The sequence below is a fragment of the Elephas maximus genome, chromosome 22 (assembly GCF_024166365.1).
Source record: "Elephas maximus indicus isolate mEleMax1 chromosome 22, mEleMax1 primary haplotype, whole genome shotgun sequence".
Classification (NCBI taxonomy): domain Eukaryota; kingdom Metazoa; phylum Chordata; class Mammalia; order Proboscidea; family Elephantidae; genus Elephas; species Elephas maximus.
In genome coordinates this window covers 3644144-3668280 of record NC_064840.1, presented here as the reverse complement: position 1 = coordinate 3668280, position 24137 = coordinate 3644144, and the positions used below count along the sequence as shown (strand labels likewise).

Here is a 24137-nt window from a genome sequence, read left to right as displayed (position 1 = left end):
CCAGGCCCGAGCTTTTAATCAGACCTCTCCTTTTTCTTCTCCTTGGGCAGGAGAGGCATCGTTTCTATTTCTGCCCAACCAGCTTTCCTCTTAATTACCTGAAAGCCCGCTTACAAGTGATGGCAGTAGAGGATAAAAATCCGTTGACAGGATAAACCTCAGTTCAGTCCTTTGGCAGCTTTTTCCACACGTTGAAAATTGAAAGCCACTGCAATGTCAGCTGTAATTATCCGAGCCCATTATCTGGCTGAGGGCAGGTGACACTTAAAGAAATTGCACAGATGCTGACATTAGTCTCCAAGAGCCAGCTATGAAGCCCCAATCTGAGCACGGTGGAAAACATCCTAAAATAGAGCAAAACCTCCTGCATCAGGCAGGTGACGGGGGAGTACAGGGAGCATTGATGTGGCAGGTGAGCACTTTCAAGCAGGGAGAGCATCTTAATTTCTCGCTGTTGTGTGCCATTGAGTCTATTGCAACTCATGCAGCCGCATGTGACAGAGTAGAACTGCCCTGTAGGATTTTCTTGGCTGTAATCTTTACATCAGGTCTTTCTCCCATACACCCACTCGGTGGGTTTGAATCTCCAACCTTTCAGTTAGTAGCCGAGCACTTAACCACTGCATCACCAGACTGCTTTAGTTTCTTAGTGCCACCGTAACAGAAATACTGTAAGTGGGAAGCTTTAACAAATAGAAATTTATTTTCTCACAGTTTAAAAAAAAAAAAAAAACAGTTTAGGAGACTAGAAATTCGAGTTAAGGGCCCTAGCTCTATGGGAAGGCTCTCTGTCTGCTCTAGCATAAAGTCCTTGTCTCAGCTTCTTGAACCTTCTCAGCATTCCTTGGAGATCTCCAACTGGGATCTATCTTTCCCCCATTCACGCTTGCTTCTTCTCTGTGCCTAATCTGCTCTTTTTATATCTCAATAGTGATTAGGTTTAAAACACACCCCACACTGATATGGCCTCATTAACATAACAAAGAATTCTATTCCCAAATGGGATTACATCCACAGGCATGTTGTTGTTGCTGTTGTTATTGTGTGCCCTCCAGTGAATTGCGACAGAGTAGAACTGCCCCAAAGGGTTTCCTAGGCCATCTTGAATCAAACAATATTATGTTTGATGACAAATCAAAGAGGAAAGATGTCACATTCATTGTCAAAAAGAGCATTTCAAGGTCTATCTTGAAGTACAAAGCTGTCAGTGATAGGGTAATTTCCATATGCCTATGAGGAAGACCAATTAATATGACTGTTATTCAAATTTACATGCCAAACACTAAGGACAAAGATGAAGAAATTGAACACTTTTACCAACATGTACAGTCTGACATTGATCAAACATGCAGTCAGGATGCATTAATAATTACTGGTGATTGGAAATCAAAAGTTGGAAACAAAGAAGAAGGATCAGTAGTTGGAAAATATGGCCTTGGTGATAGAAATGATGCCAGAGATCACATCGTTGCAAATACCTTTTTTTCAGCAACATCAACTGCAGTTATACATGTGGACCTTACCAGATGGAATACACAGGAATTAAATTGACCACATCTGTAGAAAGACACAATGGAGAATCTCAATATCATCTGTCAGAACAAAGCCAGGGGCTGATTACGGAACAGATCATCGGTTGCTCATATGCAAGTTCAAGTTGAATCTGAAAAAAAAATTAAGTCCAGGAGAGCCAAAATATGACTTTGAGTACATTTTTTGTATGCAAATAACGTGCACCTTTTCATTTGGCTGCAAACGAATCCCTCCTCCTGCTAGATATTCTTGTAAGCATGCTATGCTAATTTTTTTAAAGCAGCATGTAAAAAAAAATTGGCATAGTGGTACCTATGAAAATACCTCACAGGGGGAGGATGTGGTTGGCAAACAAAGAAGTTGTGCATTATTTGTGAAAAAATACGGTATACTCCACCTGAATTTAGAGAGCATCTCAAGAATAGATTTGATGAGTTGAACACTAATGACCAAAGATCAAGCAAGTTATAGGATGACATCAAGGACATTCTACATGAAGAAAGCAAGAGGTCATTAAAAAGACAGGAAAGAAAGCAAAGACCAGAATGAACGTCAGAAGAAGCTCTGAAGCTTGCTCTTGAACTTGGAATAGCTAAAGCAAAAGGAAGAAATGATGAAGTGAGAGCTGAACAGAGGATGTCAAAGGGCGGCTCAAGAAGACAAAATAGGGTATTACAATGAAAAGTGCAAAGGCCTGGAGTTAGAAAACCTAAAGGGAAGAACACCCTCTGCATTTCTGAAGCTGAAAGAACTGAAGAAAAAATTCAAGGCTCAAGTTGCAATTTTGAAGGAGTCTATTTTATGGGAAAAATATTGAATGATGCAGGATCCATCAAAAGAAGATGGAAGGAATACACAGAGACCGTACCAGAAAGAACTGGTCGATGTTCAGCCATTTCAAGAGGTATCGTATGATTAAGAACCGATGGTTTTGAAGGAAGAAGTCCAAGCTGCACTGAAGGCATTGGCGAAACGCAAGGTTCCAGGAACTGACGGAATACCAGCTGAGGTGTCTCAATGAACGGATGCCGTGTTGGAGGTGCTCAGTCATCTATGCCAAGAAATTTGGAAGACAGCTACCTGAACAACCAACTGGAAGAGACCCATATTTGTTTCCACTGCAAAGAAAAGGGATCCAACAGAATGTGTATATTATTGAACAATATCATTAATATCACGTGCAAGTAAAGCTTTGCTAAAGATGATTCAAAAATGGTTGCAGCAATACTTTGATAGGGAACTGCCAGAAATTCAAGCCAGATTCAGAAGAGAACGTAGAAAGAAGGATATCATGGCTGATGTCAGACGGACCTTGGCTGAAAGCAGAGAACACCAGAAAGATGTTTACCTGTGTTTTATTGACTGTCTCGTTTATCTAGTGAAAGTGAAGTGAATTAGACCATGGTGTTTTCAGTCGCCTCCAATGCACGTGAAAGCTGGGCGATGAATAAGGAAGACCAAAGAAGAATTGATACCTTTGAATTGTGGTGTTGTTGAAGAATATTGAATATACCATGGACTGCCAGAAGAGCAAACAAATCTGTCTTGGAAGAAGTACAACCAGAATGCTCTTTAGAAGCAAGGATGGCGAGACTACATCTCATGTACTTTGGACATGTTGTCAGGAAGGATCAGTCCCTGGAGAAGGACATGCTTGGTAAACGGTCAACAAAAAAGAGGAAGACCCTAAACGAGACGGATTGTCAACAGTGTCTGCAACAATGAGCTCAAGCATAACGATTGTGAAGATAGTGCAGGATCGGGCAGTGTTTCGTTCTGTTGTACATAGGGTCACTATGTTGTACATAGAGACGGCACCTAACAACAACCACACTTATCTAGCGCTGCTCTAACAGAAATAGCACAAGTGGATGGCTTTAACAAAGAGAAATTTATTCTCTCACAGCCTAGGAGGCCAGAAAACCAAATGTAGGGTGCCAGCTCCTGGGGAAGGCCCTTCTCTCTATTAGCTCTGGGGACAGGTCCTTGTCATCAATCTTCCCCTGATCTAGGAGCTTCTCGGTGGAGGGATCCTGAGTCCAAAGGACATGCTTCCCCCCTGGTTCTTCATTCTTGGTGGCATGAGCTCCCCCGTCTCTTTGCTTGCTTCTCTCTTTGTTATCTCAAAAGAGACTGACTTGCGATACAACATAATTTTGTAGATTGAGTCCTGCCTCATTAACATAACTTCCTCAAATCCTGCTTCCTTAACATCGTAAAGGTAGGATTTACAACACAAAGGAAAACCATATCAGGTGACACAATGGTGAACAGTCACACAATACTGGAAACCCGCATAGCCAAGTTGACACACATTTTTGAGGGACACAATTCAATCCATAACATTGACCGTGCAAACACATTTGACTGTATGAATCATAACAAATTGTGGATGACATCGCGAAGAATGGGAGTTCTGGAACACTTAATTGTGCTCATGAGGGACCTGTGCACAGACCAGTGGGCAGTCATTCGAACAGAACAAGGGGATACTGTGTGGTTTAAAATCAGGAAAGGTGTGCGTCATGGTTGTATCCTTTTACTTATTCAAGCTGTATGCAGATGAAATAATCCAAGAAGCTGGACCATATGAAGAAGAACGGGGCATCAGGATTGGAGGAAGACTCATTAACAATCTTCAATATGCAGATGACACAACCTTGCTTGCTGAAAGTGAAGAGGACTTGAAGTACTTACTGATGAAGATCAAAGACCACGGCCTTCACTATGGATTACACCTCAACATAAAGAAAACAAAAATCTTCACAACTGAACCAATAAGGAACATATGATAAACAGAAAATATTGAAGCTGTCAGGGATTTCATTTTACTTGGATCCACAATTGACGCCCACGGAAGCAGCAGTCAAGAAATCAAATGCACGCCCACGGAAGCAGCAGTCAAGAAATCAAATGATGCGTTGCATTGGATAAATCTGCTGCAAAGAACCTCTTTAAAGTGTTAAAAAGCAAAGATCTTTGCTTAGTCTCTTTGAGGACTAAGGTGTGCCTGATCCAAGCCATGGTATTTTCAATTGCTTCATATGCATGGGAAAGCTGGACGATTAGTAAAGAAGACCGAAGAAGAATTGATGCCTCTGAGTTGTGGTGTTGGTGAAGAATATTGAATATACCATGGACTGCCAGAAGGATGAACAAATATGTCTTGGAAGAAGTACAGCCAGAATGTTCCTCAGAAGTGAGAATGGCGAGACTTTGTCTCACGTACTTTGGACATGTTACCAGAAGGGATCAGTCCCTGAAGAAGGACATCATGCTTGGTAAAGTAGAGGGTCAGCAGAAAAGAGGAAGACCTTCAATGCGATGGACCAACACAGTGGCTGCAGCAGTGCACTCAAATGTGGCAACGACTGTGAGGATGGTGCAGGACCCGGCAGTGCTTAGTTCTATTGTACACAGGGTTGATATGAGTCAGAACCAACTCAACGGCACCTAACAACAACAATAACAACAATCTTTACTGGAGAAGATTTCTGGGTCTTTGTCGCAAAGAGCGGCTAATTGGTTCAAACCACGGACCTTTCAGTTTGCAGCCAAGCACTTAACCATTATGCTACCTGAGTTCCTTTCCACAAGTATAAAACCATGTTGCTGTTGAGTCACTTCCAACTCATAGCAACCCTATGGGACGGAGTAGAGCTGCCTCATAGGGTTTCCATGGAGCGGCTGGTGGATTTGAACTTCCATCCATTTGATTAGCAGCTATAGCTCGCTGTACCTGTTAACCACTGCGCCACCAGGGCTTCTCATGTATGTTACTGTTGTTAGGTGACGTCGAGTCGGTTCCGACTCATAGCGACCCTGTGCACAACAGGACGAAACACTGCCCGGTCCTGCGCCATCCTTACAATCGTTGTTATGCTTGAGCTCATTGTTGCAGCCACTGTGTCAATCCACCTCGTTGAGGGTCTTCCTCTTTCCCGCTGACCCTGTACTCTGCCAAGCATGATGTCCTTCTCCAGGGACTGATCCCTCCTGACAACATGTCCAAAGTATGTAAGACGCAGTCTCACCATCTTTGCCTCTAAGGAGCATTCTGGCCGCACTTCTTCCAAGACAGATTTGCTCGTTCTTTTGGCAGTCCATGGTATATTCAATATTCTTCGCCAACACCACAATTCAAAGGCGTCAACTCTTTCGGTCTTCCTTATTCGTTGTCCAGCTTTCACGTGCACATGATGCGATCGAAAATACCATGGCTTGGGTCAGGCACACCTTAATCTTCAGGGTGACATCTTTGCTCTTCAACACTTTGAAGAGCTCCTTTGCAGCGGATTTACCCAATGCAATGCGTCTTTTGATTTCTTGACTGCTGCTTCCGTGGCTGTTGATTGTGGATCCAGGTTCAATGAAATCCTTGACAACTTCAATCTTTTCTCCGTTTATCATGATGTTGCTCATTGGTCCAGTTGTGAGGATTTTTTTTTTTTTTCTTTATGTTGAGGTGCAATCCATACTGAAGGCTATGGTCTTTGATCTTCATTAATAAGTGCTTCAAGTCCTCACACAAGTTTAGGGGGCAGGATTTACAACACATAATTATGAAGGAGGGAAACCCTGGTGGCACAGTGGTTAAGTGCTACAGCTGCTAACCGAAGGGTCAGCAGTTCGAATCTGCCAGGCGCTCCTTGGAAACTCTATGGGGCAGTTCTTCTCTGTCCTATAGGGTCGCTATGAGTCGAAGGACGTAATTCAATTCATCACAGAGAAATGGTTGCCTTCTGACTCCCTCATTGAAATCAACTCCATGGAAACTTTTGTTTTTTTTTTGTCCAGAGTGAGTGTCTTCATTTAGTGTCAGTCTGGCCTTGGAGGCAAGGAATGTGTCTATCTATTTTCTGCTTTGCCTATCACCCTGGAGCAACAGAATGTAAAATGAAAGACACTCCTGTAGGTGCTTGGTGTTATCAAAGTCTAACATTCCTTAGTGGTTTGAATGAACAGGAGAACAGAGGATCAAATAATTAATGGCTTAAGTTAATGAAGGTATGGCCTGTGTCTCTCTTTCCAAATTAGGGCTGTATTCGGAAAAAAGCGGTAACATCTTAAAAACAGAAAATTAAATCTAACCTACAGACACACATCGGAAAATAAAAACCGCCATCACCCTCGTAATTATCACTCTTGCTCAGTGTCTGTCAGATTCTCATATTAGGACAGGCACAGAGAGAAGGTTTGTAGAATCACCGCTACCCAGAAATTTAATTTCCTTTGGAGACGGACGATTCTGAGTGATTTCATAACAAATGTGTTTCCATTTGCAGTAGGAGAGCTGTATCTAAGACCCTTGGCAAATGAGATCAACACGCTGGGAGGCGTTTGTTTTGTCCGTTTGCTTGTTTTTCCTTGGTTTTTTTTTTTTTTTTTGGTTTGTTGGTTTTTAAGCATGTTTATCAAAGGGTTAGGTAATCACACACCTTACTTTGCAGCACTTGTGTCCACCTGGGGCCCCCTCTCTCTGTAGTCTTCACCCTCAATCATAATCCCCATCATCATTGCCCCTGCCCTCTGCAGAGGTCCCCTTTCTGGTATATTTCAGGGTATCCTTCAGTGTCACCTGTGAAAAGGACACAGCGGTGGTATGTGGATATATGTGTTTGTTATTGTCGTTAGCTGCCATCAAGTCAGCTCCGACTCAGGGCGACCCCATGCCCAGAAGAATGAAACGTTGCTTGCTCCTCTGCACCTTCACGGTCGTTGGCATGTGTGAGTCCACTGTAGAGTCCACTGTTGAGTCCACTGTAGAGTCCACTGTTGAGTCCACTGTTGAGTCCATTCTTGAGTCCATTCTTGAGTCCATTGTTGAGTCCATTGTTAAGTCCATTGTTGAGTCCATTCTTGAGTCCATTGTTGAGTCTATTGTTGAGTCCGTTGTTGAGTCCGTTGTTGAGTCTATTGTTGAGTCCATTGTTGAGTCTGTTGTTGAGTCCGTTGTTGAGTCCATTGTTGTGTCCGCTGTCTATTTTGGCTGTGCTCCAACCTAAGGGGCTCATCTTCCAGCACTACAGTGGGTACTACTCTGCTGTGACCCATAGGGTTTCATTGGCTGATTTTCAGAGGTAGATTTCAGAGGTAGATCACCAGGTCTTTCTTCCTACTGTGTCTTGAGGCACCTCTGAAACCTGTCCACCATGGGCCACACTGTTGGCATTTGAAATACCGGTGGCACAGCTTCCAGCATCACAGCAACATGCAGGCCACCACAGTCCAACACACTGACAGACGTTGGCGGGTATGCGTTTTAAAGTTACGTAAATGTTATTCGCTCTCCATCCCGTTGCGTTCCACACTTTTTGAGCCAGGACTGTCTTAAAGCGCTCCCCCAGCTGTTGTGGGCTCCTCCAGCTCATTGCTTCTGCCAGTTTCAGCGGGTGTAGTTCTGGCTCACCAGCCCTGCTGCCACCTCAACAAGAGGCCTGTCTGCACGGCGTCCTGCTAATTGCTCAGCCCCTGGAGTTGTCGATGCTAAGGACGTCGTCCAAGCAGAGAAAAGACAATCCACCATGACCTGTTTTGTTTCTGTTCTCTTTAATATTCAACTGATTGAAGCAAACAAGACAGAACTATGTTTTACTGAAGACTTCAAGTTCAACCGAAAAGCTCTAGTGTTCTAGTTATAAAATTGTACTTTAGAACAATTTTAAGAAGAGTTTTAATAAGCTACTGAATTAAATTACTTTAAATATTTCAAAATACCTTCATACATTTAATATATCTGGTTCTTTTTAAGCAATGTATTTGCCTAATTAACAAGTAAAGCTCTCTCCCAAATACTTAAAAAAAAAAAAAAAGCCCTTGTAAATTGTGATAATAAAAAGAGGACTCTCAAGCTCTCTTAAATATTCCAGTATTGTTTATATTTAGGTAAATTCCCTTATACTGTTCAACTTAATATCACGCATCTAAAATTAATTTCTAAATTCCGTGTTTTAGCTGAAAACCAAGGTTAATCTTTATCCTAACGTGACCCAAAACCAAAACCAAACCCATTGCTGTCGAGTCAATTCAGACTCAGCAACCCTGTAGGAAAGAGTAGATCTGCCCCATAGGGTTTCCAAGGCTATAATCTTTACAGGAAGAGATCATCGGGGCTTTCTCCTGTGGAGCGGCTGGTGGGTTCAAACAGCTGGCCTTTCGCTTAGCAGCCGAGTGCTTTAACCACTGTACCACCATGGCTCCATCCTAGTGTGACAAATTGTCTTAAATATTATAAACACTTTACACTCAAAATATTCCCAGTAATTCGTAAGCTCAACACAATACTAATAAGCAGGCTTAACTTACTTCGTCACTATTTTTCAGATTTTTTTTTTTTTTAATTGTCCTTTAGATGAAAGTTTGGAAACCCCGGTGGCATAGTGGTTAAGTGCTATGGCTGCTAACCAAGAGGTCAGCAGTTCGAATCCGCCAGGCACTCCTTGGAAACTCTATGGGGCAGTTCTACTCTGTCCTATAGGGTCGCCATGGGTCAGAATCGACTCAACAGCAGCAGGTTTGGTTTTGGTTTTAGGTGAAAGTTTACAGAACAAAGTCGTTTCTCATGAAACAGTTAGTACACATATTGTTTTACAGCATTGGTTAACAGCCCCGTGACCTGTCAACACTCTCTGTTCTCAACGTTGGGTTCCCTGTTACCAGCTTACCTGTTCCCTCCTGCCTTCTGGTCCTTGCCCCAGGACTGGTGTGCCCCTTTAGTCTCGTTTTGTTTTATGGGCCTGGCCAGTCTTTGGCTGAAGGGTGAGCCTTGGGAGTGACTTCATTACTGAGCTGAAAGGGTGTCCAGAGTGCATTCTGTCAGGGTTTCTCCAGTCTCTCTCAGGCCAGCAAGTCTGATCTTTCTTTTCGAGTTAGAATTTTGTTCCACATTCTTCTCTAGCTCTGTCTGGGACCTTCTGTTGTGATCCCTGTCAGAGCAGTCAGTGGTGGTAGCCGGGCACCGTCTAGTTGTACTGGACTCAGCCTAGTAGAGGCCATGGTAGATGTGGTCCATTAGACCTTTGGACGAATCTTTCCTTGTATCTTTAGTTTTCTTTATCCTTCCTTGCTCCTGAAGGGGTGAGACCATTGGAGTATCCTAGATGGCTGCTCATAGCTTTTAAAACCCCAGAAGCTATTCACCAAAGTAGAATGTAGAACCTTTTCTTTATAAAATGTGTTATGCCAATTGAGCTAGATGTTCCCTGAGACTATGGTCCCCACAGTCCTCAGCCCAGCAATTCCGTCCCTCAGGGAGTTTGGATGTGTCTACGGAGCTTCCCTGACCTTGACTTGGACAAGTCGTGCTGGCTTCCCCAGTATTGCGTACTGTCTTACCGTTCACCAAAGTGACCACTTACCTATCGTCTATTTAGTGTTTTTCTACCTCCACCCCTCCCCTCCCATCAAAGATTGTTTCTTTTTGTGTGTAAACATTTTCATGAGTTTTTACAGTGGTGGTCTTATACAATATTTGTCCTTTTGTGATTGACTTATTTCACCGAGCATAATGCCCTCCAGATTCATCCATGTTATGAGATGCTTCACAGATTCATCGTTGTTCTTCAGCGTTGTGTAAATACCCCATTGTGTGCGTACCACAGTTTGTTTATCCACTCATTTGTTGATGGGCATCTAGGTTGTTTCCATCTTTTTGCTATTGTGAACAGTGCTGCAGTGAACATGGGTGTGCATATGTCTATTTGTGTGACAACTCTTATTTCTCTGGGATATATTCCTAGGAGTGGGATTGCTGGATCCTATGATATTTCTATTTCTAGCTTTCTAAGGAAGTGCCATATTGTTTTCCACAGTGGTTGTACAATTTTGCTTTCCCACCAGCAGTGCATAGAGTTCCCATCTCCCTGCAGCCTCTCCAACATGTTATTTCCTGTTTTTTTGATTCCTGCCAATAATGTTGGGGTGAGATGGTATCTCACTGTGGTTTTGATTTGCATTTTTCTAACATCATCACTATTTTTGATTATTGACTGTTCTGGGTTTTAGGCCTACTAAGGAAATAATTTTACCGTCTCTTTTTTGTTTTCAGCAAATTGAGGTTACACTCCTAAGCAAACTGGGGCTCATCACCCCATAGTAATTGGGGTTTTCTCCTTGGTGGGCCGAAGCTGCCTGCTCAGGAGGTAATCTGGAATTTTAGACACTTGGGTGATGTTCTCATCTCCCAGATGGCCTAGTCAGCCCTTTACCTGGGTCATTTCTAATCATCTCTGAAGATTCAGTTAAGCCATCATCTCCACCCAGACCCCTGCGATGAATCACTTTCCTCATCCTGGCTGGGTTTTCATAACCCCCTGAGCTTATTTTAGGAGTCCCCCTGGTGTCGTAGTGGTTAAGTGCTACAGCTGCTAACCAAAGGGTCGGCAGTTCAAATCCACCAGTCGCTCCTTAGAAACTCTACGGGGCAGTTCTACTCTGTCCTATGGGGTCGCTATGAGTCGGAATAGACCGATGGCACTAGGTTTGGTTTTTCTTAGTTGACGCCAACTGAAAGGTTGGGGTCTGAACCCACCCAGAAGTGCCTTGAAAGAAAGGCCTGGCAATCTGCTTCCAGAAGGTCACAGCCTTGAAAACCCTATGGAACAGTTCTACTCTGCATACATGGGGTCGCCACGAATTGGAAATGACTCAGGGGCAACAGATTTTTTTGGGGGGGTGGGGGTTGAGCACATATTATACTGTCTTCATCACATAATGTCTTATGTATCTATCCCACCGTAAGGGTCCTGTTCATCTCTGAGTCCTCATCTCCTACCTCAAATAGTACATGGGATACAACAAGCAACCGTTATATCTGTTTTTTTTTTTTTTTTTTAAAGAGACAACTAGGGTGTGAGATGAAACCGCAAATCAAAACTTGCCCCTTAATAGACTTCACAAGCGTAGCGTCATTAACTAGATCTAGAACAGGGGAGGAAAAGCTGTGTTCTAGAATAAAATCTCCCCCACACAGCAAGGTATTAAGCTACTCCAGTGATTAGGTCAAGGGAGAAGTCAGGAAAAAAGAAAAGGCAACTTTACGAAAAATATATATATCTTCATCTATAGTAGCGTTAGGCTTTTAGAATTCAGATCTTATTCAGCAAACTGGGTGAGGCCGTCTTTTAGAAAGTGATTAGTTATTCATACCAAGTGGTGTTTATTTTCTAGCTACCCAGACATTTAAAGTAAGATTTTTGACAAGTAGAAAAATATGCTTCCATGGTTTACTTCCAAGTAGGCAAAATATCAACTTGAAAGAAATTGTTTGTACAACCCAAAGGGGAAGTAGAAAGAGGAGAAGCCTAGAAGACAGGAGTTCAGTCTGGCTTTGAAGAGTTGCCTATTTCTTGGTTACTTCAACAAAACAAAGGAGAGGAAAGCAAATTGGAAGTAAAAAGGATGGGGGAGGTAGGGAGGGACAGACAGAGAGAGGGAGGGAGGGAGGGAAGGAAGGAAGGAAGGAAGAAAATTCCTATGGATGACCTATTAAGAAATTGTTTTAATGCAGGGAACAAAGATAAAAGCAAAGTGTGGCTTTCCCCTGGGTATAGTAACTCTATGTAACTCATTACCTTCTTGCAAGTCTATGCCACTAAAATTAGAAATAGACTCTGGAGGAGTTTAGATAAATAACTGGATAATTGTCGAGAAAGTTAATTTGAAGGTATTTCATAAATGCTTTTTTAATACTTTTTGTTTCAAGAATGTTGTGCTGGAAATTCTGTAGCCTTTTCCTGCGGCTAACTCCTGCAGCTCCACGTGACAAGATCAGTTTGTAGAAGGAGGTATTGCTGGCACATCTGAAGTGGAGATGTCCTATTGAAATGCCAGTTAATAGGCAACAGTTATCCCCTTGGACACTGATTGGGAGGAGCAAGGTTCTCTCTTCTCTAAGGAGACTGAAGTCTGATCTCCTTCTGCATGAGAAATGTGCACCCCCAAAGGAGTTTCGGGTTATCAGTGCAGGGACACCGTGAATCCTCTTTCTTCTAGCTCTGGACCCCGTTAGTGGAGAAGAGAGGTGGGAGATGGGGGCAGAGCTGTAAGAGTAGAGGGCGTCCGGGTGCTTGGCCTCCTGCAATCTTTCAATTGATTTGGAAGTAGAGACATTACCTGCAAGGCTCTGTACAAGGACGGTTGGCCCCCAGCTCATGGTGACCACGTGCACAACAGGATGAAGCTGTCTGCTCCTGCGCCATCCCCATGACCGGTTTTGGATTGGACCATTAGGATCCACAGGGTTTTCACTGGCTAAATTTCAGATGTAGATCACCAGGCCTTTCCTCCTAGTCCATCTTACTCGGAAAGCTCCCTAGAAACCTGTTCAGCATCAGAGCAACATGCCAGCCTCCACTGACAGATGGGTGGTGACTGTGCCAGAGCTGCCTTGGCCAGGAATCGGACCAGGGTCTCCCGCACAGAAGGAGACTTCTGCCCTGAACCACCGCTGCCCTGGTCCAGATCTATGGGGAATGATATTTAAGGGATGATTTAACATGTGAGTGGACCAGGTATATACAGATAGGAGGAGGGGGGTAGGAAAGGAAATATCAAAACCAGAAAGTATGGGGGGAGGAGAATATTTTCTCCCTTTGAAGTCATAACAGAAAATTCAATAAATAAATGCATGTATAAATAAATAACATAAAATTGTGGGGGGGGGTGAGAAAGGTACCAAACCTTATAAAGTGAATTTTTTTTTTCTGGAAAAATTTCTCCCTATATAATTTAAATGATATTAAGTTCACTTACTTAAACAAAGAATTCTACTACTTAAAATTTTGGAAGTATATAAACCCTGCAAACTAAATGTGGTGGAATAAGAGGACAGGTTTTAGAGTCAGATGGTTTCTAATCTTGGCTCCCTGACTTAAGGTTTGTTTGGCCCCAGGCACATTAATCAACCTTTCTAAAATCCCCTTTCCTCACTTGCAAGATGGAGGTAATACTGTCACAGAGTTGAGAAGATTAAACGGGACAATGTGCCTAAAGCATTGTGACATGCAAACCTCTGTAAAATCTTCCTATTGTTATTGATACGACTAAGAAATATTCCTCTATTAGTGAAAATCAGCATAATAACAGAAATGATAATACTAAAGATGCCTGGTTTTTCAAACCCTGTGGTTGGTATTGACTACCACCTGGTGACAGCGTACTAGAGAGTCAGTTTCTGTCCTCCCCAAGGTGACCCATCCTCGTGATTGCTTCATCTCCAGCTGTAAACAAATTGTCATATAACTCCTCAACCACAAGCATCAAAGGGAAGTCTGAATGCTGGGACTGGGAGCCTAAACTCGGGGGGACTTCACAGTGAGGATTCCCATTGTCCTCCCTAAGCCATCTGTATGGGCCCCTGTGGGACTCTGGGATAGAAAGAGATGGGACCTACTACAGGACAGACCTCACAGTTTTGACTGGCTACTGAGTAAACCTGTAATCAAATCTATGCCTCCACCCCCATGGGGGCAGCATCCACATGCACAGTACGAAGTGAGAGAAGGTGCCGAGCAGGTGTGTGGCTCCTGGCTCTTCCAGCCACCCTCCTGCCTTATTGGCATCTCCAGAAGTGGCCTGTAAGCAACCTCTTGAACTTCACCTGTAGGAGGTGGACAGCTGCTTCTCTACCTAATCTGGGGTCCTACCTGAATACTTCCAGAATACAGCAGGTACTGAGAATCAGAGAAGCTGGCCAAGGAGGATGTGGGAACCTGGAGTGGGCATGGCCCATTTGAGGGGCAGCAGCTGCCCAGCTTCAGCCAGTTGCTGCCATGAGAGATGTGAGCCCAGTGTTGCCAGGCTGTGTGATTTTTCAAGAGAAACCAGTAGTCTGGCTCTCCATTTTTAAATGTTGGTGATGGAGATTTCATATAGCCAGTAAAGCCTGTTACTGTGGAGTCCGTTTTCACTCATGGCAACCCCATGTGTGTCAGAGTAGAACTGTGCTTCAGAGGGTTTTCAATGTCTTTCTCAGAAGTAGATTGGCAGGACTTTCTTCCAAGGCTCCATTGGGTAGACTCAAACCCCCAACCTTTCAGTTAGTAGCCAAGTAAGTTAACTGCTTGCACCACCCAGGGACTCTATCTCTCTTTGATTACTTAAACAAATCTCTTCTGGCATATATATTCCTTGAGTTTTTGAAATAATACAGATTAATTTTAAAGCCTATTTTTTAAAGACGGGTCAAAAAATATTCTAGGCAAAATCACAGACACTCTGAATCCCATCCAAGCTAGACATTTACCACGTAATAAGGCCAACCACTCATCAAAAATTGATGAGGCCACAGCAGGGTAACAAATGCGTAACCAGGATCTGAGTTATTCACCAAATGCTCAATTTTATGTGGATGATGCGGTAAGTGAGGGATGAATACCTCAAGGTGGAAGGCTCCAGTACTCCCAAGGAAGCCACCTCACACCCTGGGGTAGAAAGTTCCTTGACCTCTTTCACGTCACCTGTTGAGCAGTGTGAAGTCAGGATCCAACGTTGCCTTTGAAAAGATCTGAATATTTGTGAGGTTTTCAACATGTAGAGTCACTTCTGGCCTTCCTTCCTTACAGCCCGGCTTTCCTTGCTTGTGTTCTTAGCTCTGGATATTTCTTGTTCATGTGCCATCCTTGGAGGCCCAAGACTTCCATAAATCACTGTCATGTCAGGCTTCCTTGCTTTTTGTGGCATCCAAAGTGTCCAGTAGATTCTGGTACCACTTTGTCTTCCATGGAGCCAGGAAGCTCTTCAGGACCATGAAAGGAGCCCCCTCCCCAGCCCTGAAAAGTAGGTGTGCTCAAAGAGAAGGCACAGGAGGAAGCGTATCTGTGAACGGATAAAGAGTCAAGACAGGGACAAGAAAGGAGGAAAACACAGGGAGAGGCTGCTATTTTTAAGCAGAACATTTCTTTTCTGTTTAGAAGCTGTGTGTTGAGTTGGGAGAGAGGCAAATTCATGCTGAAAATGAATTTTTATTGACAGCAAAGTTCTTGTAAATGGAATCTATTTTTAACTGGCGCTAACAACAGTCTTGCTTTAGGAAAGAAGCCATGACTGGCACTGCGTCCTGTTTGTCTTTTGCAGGCGATTGTCTCAAGAAGAGCACAAAGCACGTTGTTCGTTTATATATTTAATGGGACAGTTCTCTCTCTCCTTCCCTTTGCAAGATTCCAGACTTAAACCTTAGACAGCATCCTCTTAGCAGTAAGAGAAATAAGGCAGATTTCCCAGCTCCCAGAGTTCTGTCCTCCCTTCATTTTTCAGGTCTACCTTTCGGGAGCCTGACCGTTAGGACCCTGCCACCAGCATTAACTATTACAGATACTGATTAAGCACTTTCTGTACACAAGACATTCTAGAAGAACCTGGACAGGAATGAAGCCCGGATTCCTTCACCTGAAATTTGGGGCCCATCAGTGACTGGCAGCCGTGAAACGATGCGCCTACATTGGGGGCCTCTAAGCTGTAACCTCAATAAATAGATCCTCTCTTCCCCACCTGGGCTCCGAACGAGTTGAGACATAAAAGATTACAGACAGGAGAATAAAATATTGCCTTCATTACTAATAGAGCCTTTACAAAAAAAAAACCAAAAACCCCATTGCCATCGATTCCATTCTGACTCGTAGTTACCATATAGGACAGGAGTAGAATTGCTCCACAGGGTTTCCAAGGAGCAGCTGGTGGATTCGAACTGCTGACCTTTTGATTAGCAGCCATAGCTCTTAACCACTGGTATTTGATCAAGACCCCTTGGAAGAAGGTGAAAGAGGTGAATTGGAATTAGCAAGCATCAGTCAATCCAGGCTCCCTCACTGGACACCACCTGCGTAGTTCCGGGAGGTTGGGGCTCACCAGGCCAAGCAGATTCCCCAGTGACCCCCTCCCAGTACCATAGCTAGAGCCCTTCCTTTGTTGTTAAGTGCTGTCCAGTCCATTCTGACTCAAAGAGACCCCATGTCACAGAATAGAGCTCCCAGCGACCCCAGGTGACAAAGTAGAACTCGCAGAGACCCCCAAGTGACAGAGTAGAACTCACAGTGACCCCATGTGTCTTAGTCATCTAGTGCTGCTATAACAGAAATACCACAAGTGGATGGCTTTAACAAAGAGAAATTTATTCTCTCACAGTCCAGTAGGCTACAAGCCCAAAGTCAGGGTGCAGGCTCCAGGGGAAGGCTTTCCCTCTGTGTTGGCTCTGGAGGAAGGGCCTTGTCATCATTCGTCCTTTGGTCTGGGAGCATCTCAGCACAGGAACCTCAGGTCCAAAGGACACACTCTGCTCCCGGTGCAGCTTTCTTGGTGGTCTGAGGTTCCCTGTCTCTCTGTTCGCTTCTCTCATATCAAAAGAGATTGGCTTAAGACACTATCTAAGCTTGAAGACCTCATCAGTATAACTGCTGCCAGTCCATCTCATTACATCGTTGTGATGGGATTTAGAACACAGAGGGAAATCACAACAGATGATAAAATGGTAGACAATCGTACAAGGGGATCGTGACCTCGCCAAGTTGACAGACTTTTTGGGGGGACACAATTCAATCTATGAGGGGACACAATTCAATCTATGACACCACGTGACAGAGTAGAGCTCAGGCGACCCCGTGTGACAGGGTAGAACTCATGGGGACCCTTTCTAGGCTGTAATCTTTACAGCAATAGTTCACTAAGTCTTTCCCTCATGGAGCTGCTGGGTGGGTTCGAACCACCAACATTTTGGTTAGCAGCAGAACACTTAACCACTTTGCCACCAGGGCTCCTTAGTGGGGTCTTAGTGACATAGTAATTAAGCAAGGAGAAAGGGGACATTTGGACCCTTACCGTGGTGTCCTTTGGGACTGTGCCCACTAACCGATCTGTTATCACATTCACCCCAATTCCTCTTGCCCCCATCTGTCCCCAGAGGAGGAAATCCTTTTCTAGCCCCTACAAGTGTATTTTGTGTACCCTAAAGTTACTCTATTCTTCTCAGGAATTTTTTAAAATCCAAGAAGAAACTCTTTCTCTTTGCTGTAAAACCCTTTCCCTGAGGCATAAAACACCAAAATGCGGGGGAGGATCCTGAGAGAAGAGCAGCCAAGGGGATGTGGGGTGAATGGGGTACTGGAAGGAGGACACAACAAACAGCCACCAAGCGCTCTTACTGCCTTGGGCCCCAGCACAGAGCAGTGGGGAGGCTTTACCACCTGTGGGCAAATCTCCTCCCAGCCTCCTTGCTTCCCTCTCTGCCAGGGAATCAGTTGAACTGCTAACTTTTGGGGAAAACCAAAAAATAAAAAACAAACCTCATCCCCTCTCCTCAGCCAGCCCCTTAAGAGCAAACAAAACCCAGAAGTTATTACAGCCTCCATCCACCTTTATCAGCAAGTAATTTTCTAGAATTCTCTCCATCCTGAAGGCTCGGTCACTTTACAGAACCTTCATGCTCTGAAAAGGGATGGGGTTGGGGGGGTGGCGGGGGGGTGCAGAATCACAGGTCAAGGTCGGGGGAGGGCTAGGCAAGACAGACCCCCCGGCCTCCTCCTCTGGGTCTGCTGCTCTCTGATTCTAATAAACCTCAGCCCACAGCTCCTGCCCGGTTTTGTCTCGTTAAACCTGCTCCTCGTTCGTCCAGCAGAGTAGCGTCCCACACTCAACTCTACACCTGCTCAGCTGGAGAGAGAGAGAGACAAGTGATCTCAATATAGCTCAGGTCTCTGCCAAATCCCCCCGCTCCAGCTGGAATCTGCCCTTGGCGGGGAGACAGGTACAGAGCACTGCTTCTGGGGCCTTCTCCTAGCGGAAGGCTCTCTCTTCCTTAAGCACCATTCTAATAGTTAAAGAGTCTCTGAACAGATTCCATCCGTTGCATCACTGCTCTGAAGCCACCTCAGAAGGGAAATTACTGTCTTGGGTTTATTGAGTTATTCTGATGACACCTGGTTTTCTGCTCTGTGTCATTTTCAGGACCCAAGCCCGGCAGAAAATGTGACTCCAGTGACTTTTCCACCGTGTCTAGAACTTCAGCTGCTTATCCCATGAGGAGTGATTCATCCTCTAGACCACCCTGAGGTATGTCAGTGTCTCCTTGGGTAACTTTTCCTGCCCACACCTCGGAGTACTATACTTACTCCTAAAGGAGGGAACTAGAAAGAACCGTGTTGAATGTAAAGTGGTGATGGTGGAATTAGGGCATCTCAGCAAAGAGCTGAGCTCGCTGGGATAGAGGTGGCCAACCGTTGACTGCCAGTGGAAGACGACGGCTTTGGCTGATGGATCAAATGCACACAGTCCTCTCAAAGCTACAAACTCCTGTGGAGTCAGCTTTGAATGTTCCTTTCTCCTGGGGAGCCCCTCAGCTCTTGCACTTAAGAACATCCACCTGGCCTAAACCCAAAGATCCACTGAGCGGCCTTTTGCCGGCCTGTAAATAACAACAATTCAGCGTAATATAGACTTTGGAGTCCCTTCTGGTGGCTGTCGCAGCTGAATCAGTGGTACTTGAGCACAGAGCGTTTGTGTGAAGTGTCAAAAGCTGAGACGATGGAATCCCAAGCAAAAGACTTTCTGCCCCTTAGGAATGGAGGACAGAGCTCAGACTAGAGCAGGGGCACCTGGCGATTTGGGGTTCTGAACATGGGTAGCCAGCACTCGTTAACTGACCTGTCTCATCAACATTCAACGCTCCTGCCTTCTTGCTATCAGTCAACCCTCCATCCCTCCCTCCTTTCCTTCCTTCCTTGCTCCCTCCCTTCTTTCCTCCTTGGTACCTTGGCCAGATGCAGTGCGTTCTGGTAGCTAATCATCACCCTCAGACCCCTTTGTCAGACCCTCATTGTCCTGGCTTCCCTTGCAGCTAGGGTGGTCATGTGACCTAAGAATATAAAGAGGACAGTTTTCCGGATGATTGGGGAAATGTGTCCTCCTATTAATAAGACAGCCAGTTTTCCTCACCCCCTCCCTTCCTCTGTGGCGCAGTCATTAGAACGGGACGCCTAGAGCTTCCTCAGATGACTCCTGACTATAAGGCAGCAGTCTGAAGATAAAGGACCAACAGGTAGGGTCTGGGAGAGTGGAAAAAGGGGGAGCAGCTGACATCCATGATTCAAGTGGGATATTTTTTCTTTTGTTTTCTTTAACCATCCAAATAACCCGTGTTTACTGCTGAACCATTGTTGTTGGCTGCCTCAAATCAAGCCCGGCTCATGGCGACCCCAAGCGTTACGGAGTAGAACTGCTCCATAGGGTTTTCTTGGCTGTAATCCTTGTGGGCACAGATAGCCAGGCCTTTCTTCTGCAATGCCGCTGGATGGGTTCGAACCGCCAACCTTTGGTTTAGCAGCTGATCTGAAACCACTCTCACTGCCAAACTACAAAAAAGGAGAAATTAAATAATCCACATTTGCTATGCCGTAATGATAATGTTTTTCTTTTTTTCACTTTTGACTGTTCAGAACTCCCTGCCCCAGCACAGAAACAGGGAACACACTTGGTTTTCAGTCTCTCTTCTGTCTCCCCTAGCCGTCCAATTCCCAAATTAGAAAAACCATTAACTCTATCTAACCTTGGAAAGCTTAACTTCAAAAACCCTCTTGGAGGGCTGGCCTCCTGCAGGGGGCTGCTTGCCTGGCGGTTAAGGGCACAGGGTGGCCCCCGGTAGCCGCTCTCAGGATGACTAAGCAGCGAGTCCTAATGTCAGTGCCCCTTGGAGCGCAATGGAGCGGCGTACACCCTCTCACAGTCCCTCGTTTGCTTATCTCTTGAGTTCAAGCACAGCCTCTTTGGAGGGTTGGCCTGTTGAAGGGACAGCAGTTTACTGCCGAGATAATCCAGCCACAATGGCGGGCTGTGAACAGTAATTAACTCACGCACAGGGGCCTCTCAGCAGCCTCAGGCCCGTACAAAGGGAGCCACCTCGGTGCCGATAAGGGGCTTTCCGGTGGGTGCGCAGACGGTTCCATGGGCTGTCCGAGGTTTGGATGGTTACTGATGCAGTGCAGAGAGCTGATTGTTGAAATAAATAAATCAGGAAAGTCAAAGAATATTTAGAATTGTCTGTAAGACAGCACTGATGCCAACCAACTTAAACGCTCGGCTGCTAAAATAAGACACCCTGTCCTCTGTGAAGGCGCCTTATAAAAACGTGACTGGGCTTGGCAGAGGCTGGAAGGCTCCTTTTGTGAGCTTTTTAATGCTTATGCATGAGCGTTGTTGAATTTTTAGGTATGTAAATCTGGGCTTAGCGAGGATGGAGGCTGCTTATTTAATAAACACCCCAGCAGGGCTCTGATGCAGTCAGAAAACAGGAGCAAGTCTGGCCTGGTTGCACCGTGTCTGTAGTAAAACCGCTCTGTCACCAGCAGAGTTAGTACGGCTACATCACCCAGTTCAGAACAGATGGGCCTTGTGGAGTCTGCACGTAGCTCCTTGTTTATTGTAAGCAACGCGTCCCTTAGCGGCACCCTTATTGGTGCCCATCACAATGATGGCACGGCAAACAATAGCTCTGCATTATTGATGAGGAATTGTTTGAATCTAAGTAACTGCAACGGTCGATGATGCTTCCATTGTGTGGTCAAGTGGGTTTGGACAGGGTATCACTTGTGACAGAGTTCCTGAGTAGTGCAAATGTTTACCGTGCTTGGCTGCTCACTGAAAGGCTGGAGGTTCAAGTCCACCCAGAGGTGCCTTGGAAGAAAGGCCTGGGGATCAGCCATCGAAAGCCCTGTGGAGCACAGCTCTACTCTGACACACGTGAGGCTGTCATGAGTCCAAGCCAAGTCAACACGAACTGGTTTTTCATTACGATTATGATTTACTAAATCCTAGACCCTTTACCAATAGCTGGAACGAACTGCAGCTTCCTGTTTTCCTCTCAGCCCCATACTTCCTTGAGGCGATGAACAGAGCTGAGTTTCTGCTTGGAAGAGGAGAAAGGAAAATAGAAGATTAAACACCAAAAAGCTAGCATCCCAGAGTATTATTTCAGCCACATACATGAAAATAGCCTGACGGCATTTCCACCATCTATAAACATGTCGTTACCCTCACGACCTGGCCTGCTGTGAACATTACTCCTGTGACCTGCTTTTTCACACGTGAAGAAAGGTAAGAGGATTTCTGTCAGGCATGTGTGGAGGCAGCGGGCAGCGCTTGGGAGGCTCCTTTGCTGTTATCATTTGCTTTTCCCCAGGAATCAGCCAGGCTTGACGTACTGCTCTGAATGTACAAAAATAGATCTCCCCGGATGGATTTTTTGGCCCAAGGGATGATAAATTGTGCTGCTCCTCTCTGTGCGAATCAGAAATTGAAATAGATGAAGCAAGTCTTCAGCAATGTCAGGGCAAAGGAGGCTAGATTTCTTGAGGAGTGTCTTACTCTGGACATGTTGAAAGATGGGTTGGAGGAGAGGTTTCCCTGGCTTTCGGTATGGAGATACGGGCGGGGCCGTATCACTGCAGCCAGGTAGGCAATATCGAGCATTTCCTACCAGTAAAACCATGACCGTCCTATTCTGCATTTTTTTCTCATCGATATGCATGACTTTCAACATCTTCACAGTTTGGCTATTTACATTTAAGAAAGGCTAACAAGAACAAGTGGGTCAAGCCAGGGAAAAGAATCATAGTACCAATACATGAGCTTATGCGGAGTGAAATAAGTCAGTCACAAAAGGACAAATATCATATGATCTTGCTTATACAAAAAGACAAGAGAAGGCAAATGTACAAAGACCAAAGGTTATTGGTGGTTACCAGGGGCGGGAGGGAGGCGGAAAAGGAGGATTAACAGTGATGGAAAAAATCACAGTGATTAAGGGTAGGGCTGCAAGGCTGATTATTGTAATTGCTGTCAATAAATTGTGCCTGACCCAATCCAGGAAACCCTGGTGACGTAGTGGTTAAGAGCTATATCTGCTAACCAAAAGGTCAGCAGTTCAAATCCACCTGGTGCCCCTTGGAAACCCTATGGGGCAGTTCTGCTCTGTCCTATAAGGTCACTATGAGTCTGAATCAACTTGACAGCAATAGGTTTGTTTTTTTTTTTTTTTTGGACCCAATCCATGGTGCTTTCAATCGCATCATATACACGTGAAAGCTGGACAATGAATAAGGAAGACTGAAGAAGAATTGATGCCTTTGAATTGTGGTGTTGGAGAAGAATATTGAATATACCTTGGACTGCCAAAAGAATGAGCAAATCTGTCTTGGAAGAAGTACAGCCAGAATGTTCCTTAGAAGCGAGGATGGTAAGACTACATCTCACATACTTGGACATGTTGTCAGGGGGGATCAGTCACTGGAGAAGGACATCATGCTTGGCAAAGTTACGGGGTCAGCGGAAAAGAAGAAGACCCTCAACAAGTTGGATTGACACAGTGGCTTCCACAATGGGCTCAAGCATAGCAACAATTGTGAGGATGGTGCAGGACCGAGCAGTGTTTCGTTCTGTTGTGCATAGGGTCATTCTGAGTCGGAACTGACTCGATGGCACCCAACAACAACAACATCAATAAGTTGTACACCTGTAAAAAGGTGAAGAGACAAAAGTTGCGTGATAGATATATTTACAACAAAAAAGAGTTTCTGCTTAGGCTGCTTATGTACAACCAAACACCTCATGGGATTTGGTTCCTTGGTTTGGAGGCTTAAGGTCATGCTTTCATGGAACATCCCAGTTAATTAGCCTAATAATATGTTTAGTGCTTTTGTTCTATCTCCTAGTTCACTGTGTAGTGCTTGGGGTCTTAAGCTTGCAAGTGGCCATTCAAGGCAATACAATGGGTCTTTATTCACCTGGAGCAACAGAGGAAGAAGGAGAATCAGTAATGGGAGAAGGATATGGAATGTGTGGCTAATTGCCTCCATAAACAACTTCTCCTTTGCCATGAGACCAGAAGAGCTGGATGGTGCCTGGCTACCATTACTGAACATTTTGATCAATGATTCGTAGAAGATTCATGATCAAAAGGGAAAATGCAGAAAAGAATTTCAAATTCTCATGGACTCCAGACTTTCTGGAATCACGGAGGGTAGATGAACCCCTGAAACTATTGCCTTGAGATAATCTTTAAAGCTTAAACGAAAAACATACCCTGAAGTTGTCTTAAAACCCAATAGTAGTTTATCTTAGCTAGTAAAAAAAAAAAAAAGTCTACCTTGAACATTATGCTCTTTTAAGAACTATATATATGGGATCAAACTGATAACAGCAACTAGAAATATTAGATAGGAACCTTAGGTGGCAGTGAGTTTTTGTTAATGGGGGAGGAACAGCTCAGAAAAAGAGGGTGAGAATGTTTGCACAACTTGAAAAATGTAATCAATGTCACTAAATTGTACATATAGAAAGTATTGGATTGGAGTGTGTTTTGCTGTGTACATTCTCAACAACAATAAAAATAAATTAAATTAAAAAAGTATGCTAATTAAATAAGTCAGTCATAAAGGAACACAGTGAATTGTATGACTATCTACATGAAATGTTGAGAACAGGCAAATCCATAGAAACAGAAAGTAGATTAGTGGTTGCTTAGGGCTGGGGAGGGTTGTGAGGAATGGGGAGTGACTGCAAATGGGCACAGGTGAAAATAGCCTCAAGTTGACTGGGGCGATGGTTGCACAACTCTGAATATA

General features: G+C 44.5%; 1 long non-coding RNA gene across 1 annotated transcript in view; it reads left to right on the top strand.

Annotated features, from left to right (window-relative positions):
* The window catches only part of LOC126065780 (uncharacterized), a 53524-nt gene extending 31864 nt beyond the window's left edge, over nt 1–21660 (top strand). The window contains exons 2-3 of the long non-coding RNA XR_007514928.1: nt 18469–18573; nt 21381–21660. This is a non-coding gene — a long non-coding RNA (uncharacterized LOC126065780). The remainder of the gene's footprint in view (nt 1–18468; nt 18574–21380) is intronic.
* The last annotated feature ends 2477 nt before the right edge of the window (nt 21661–24137 follow it).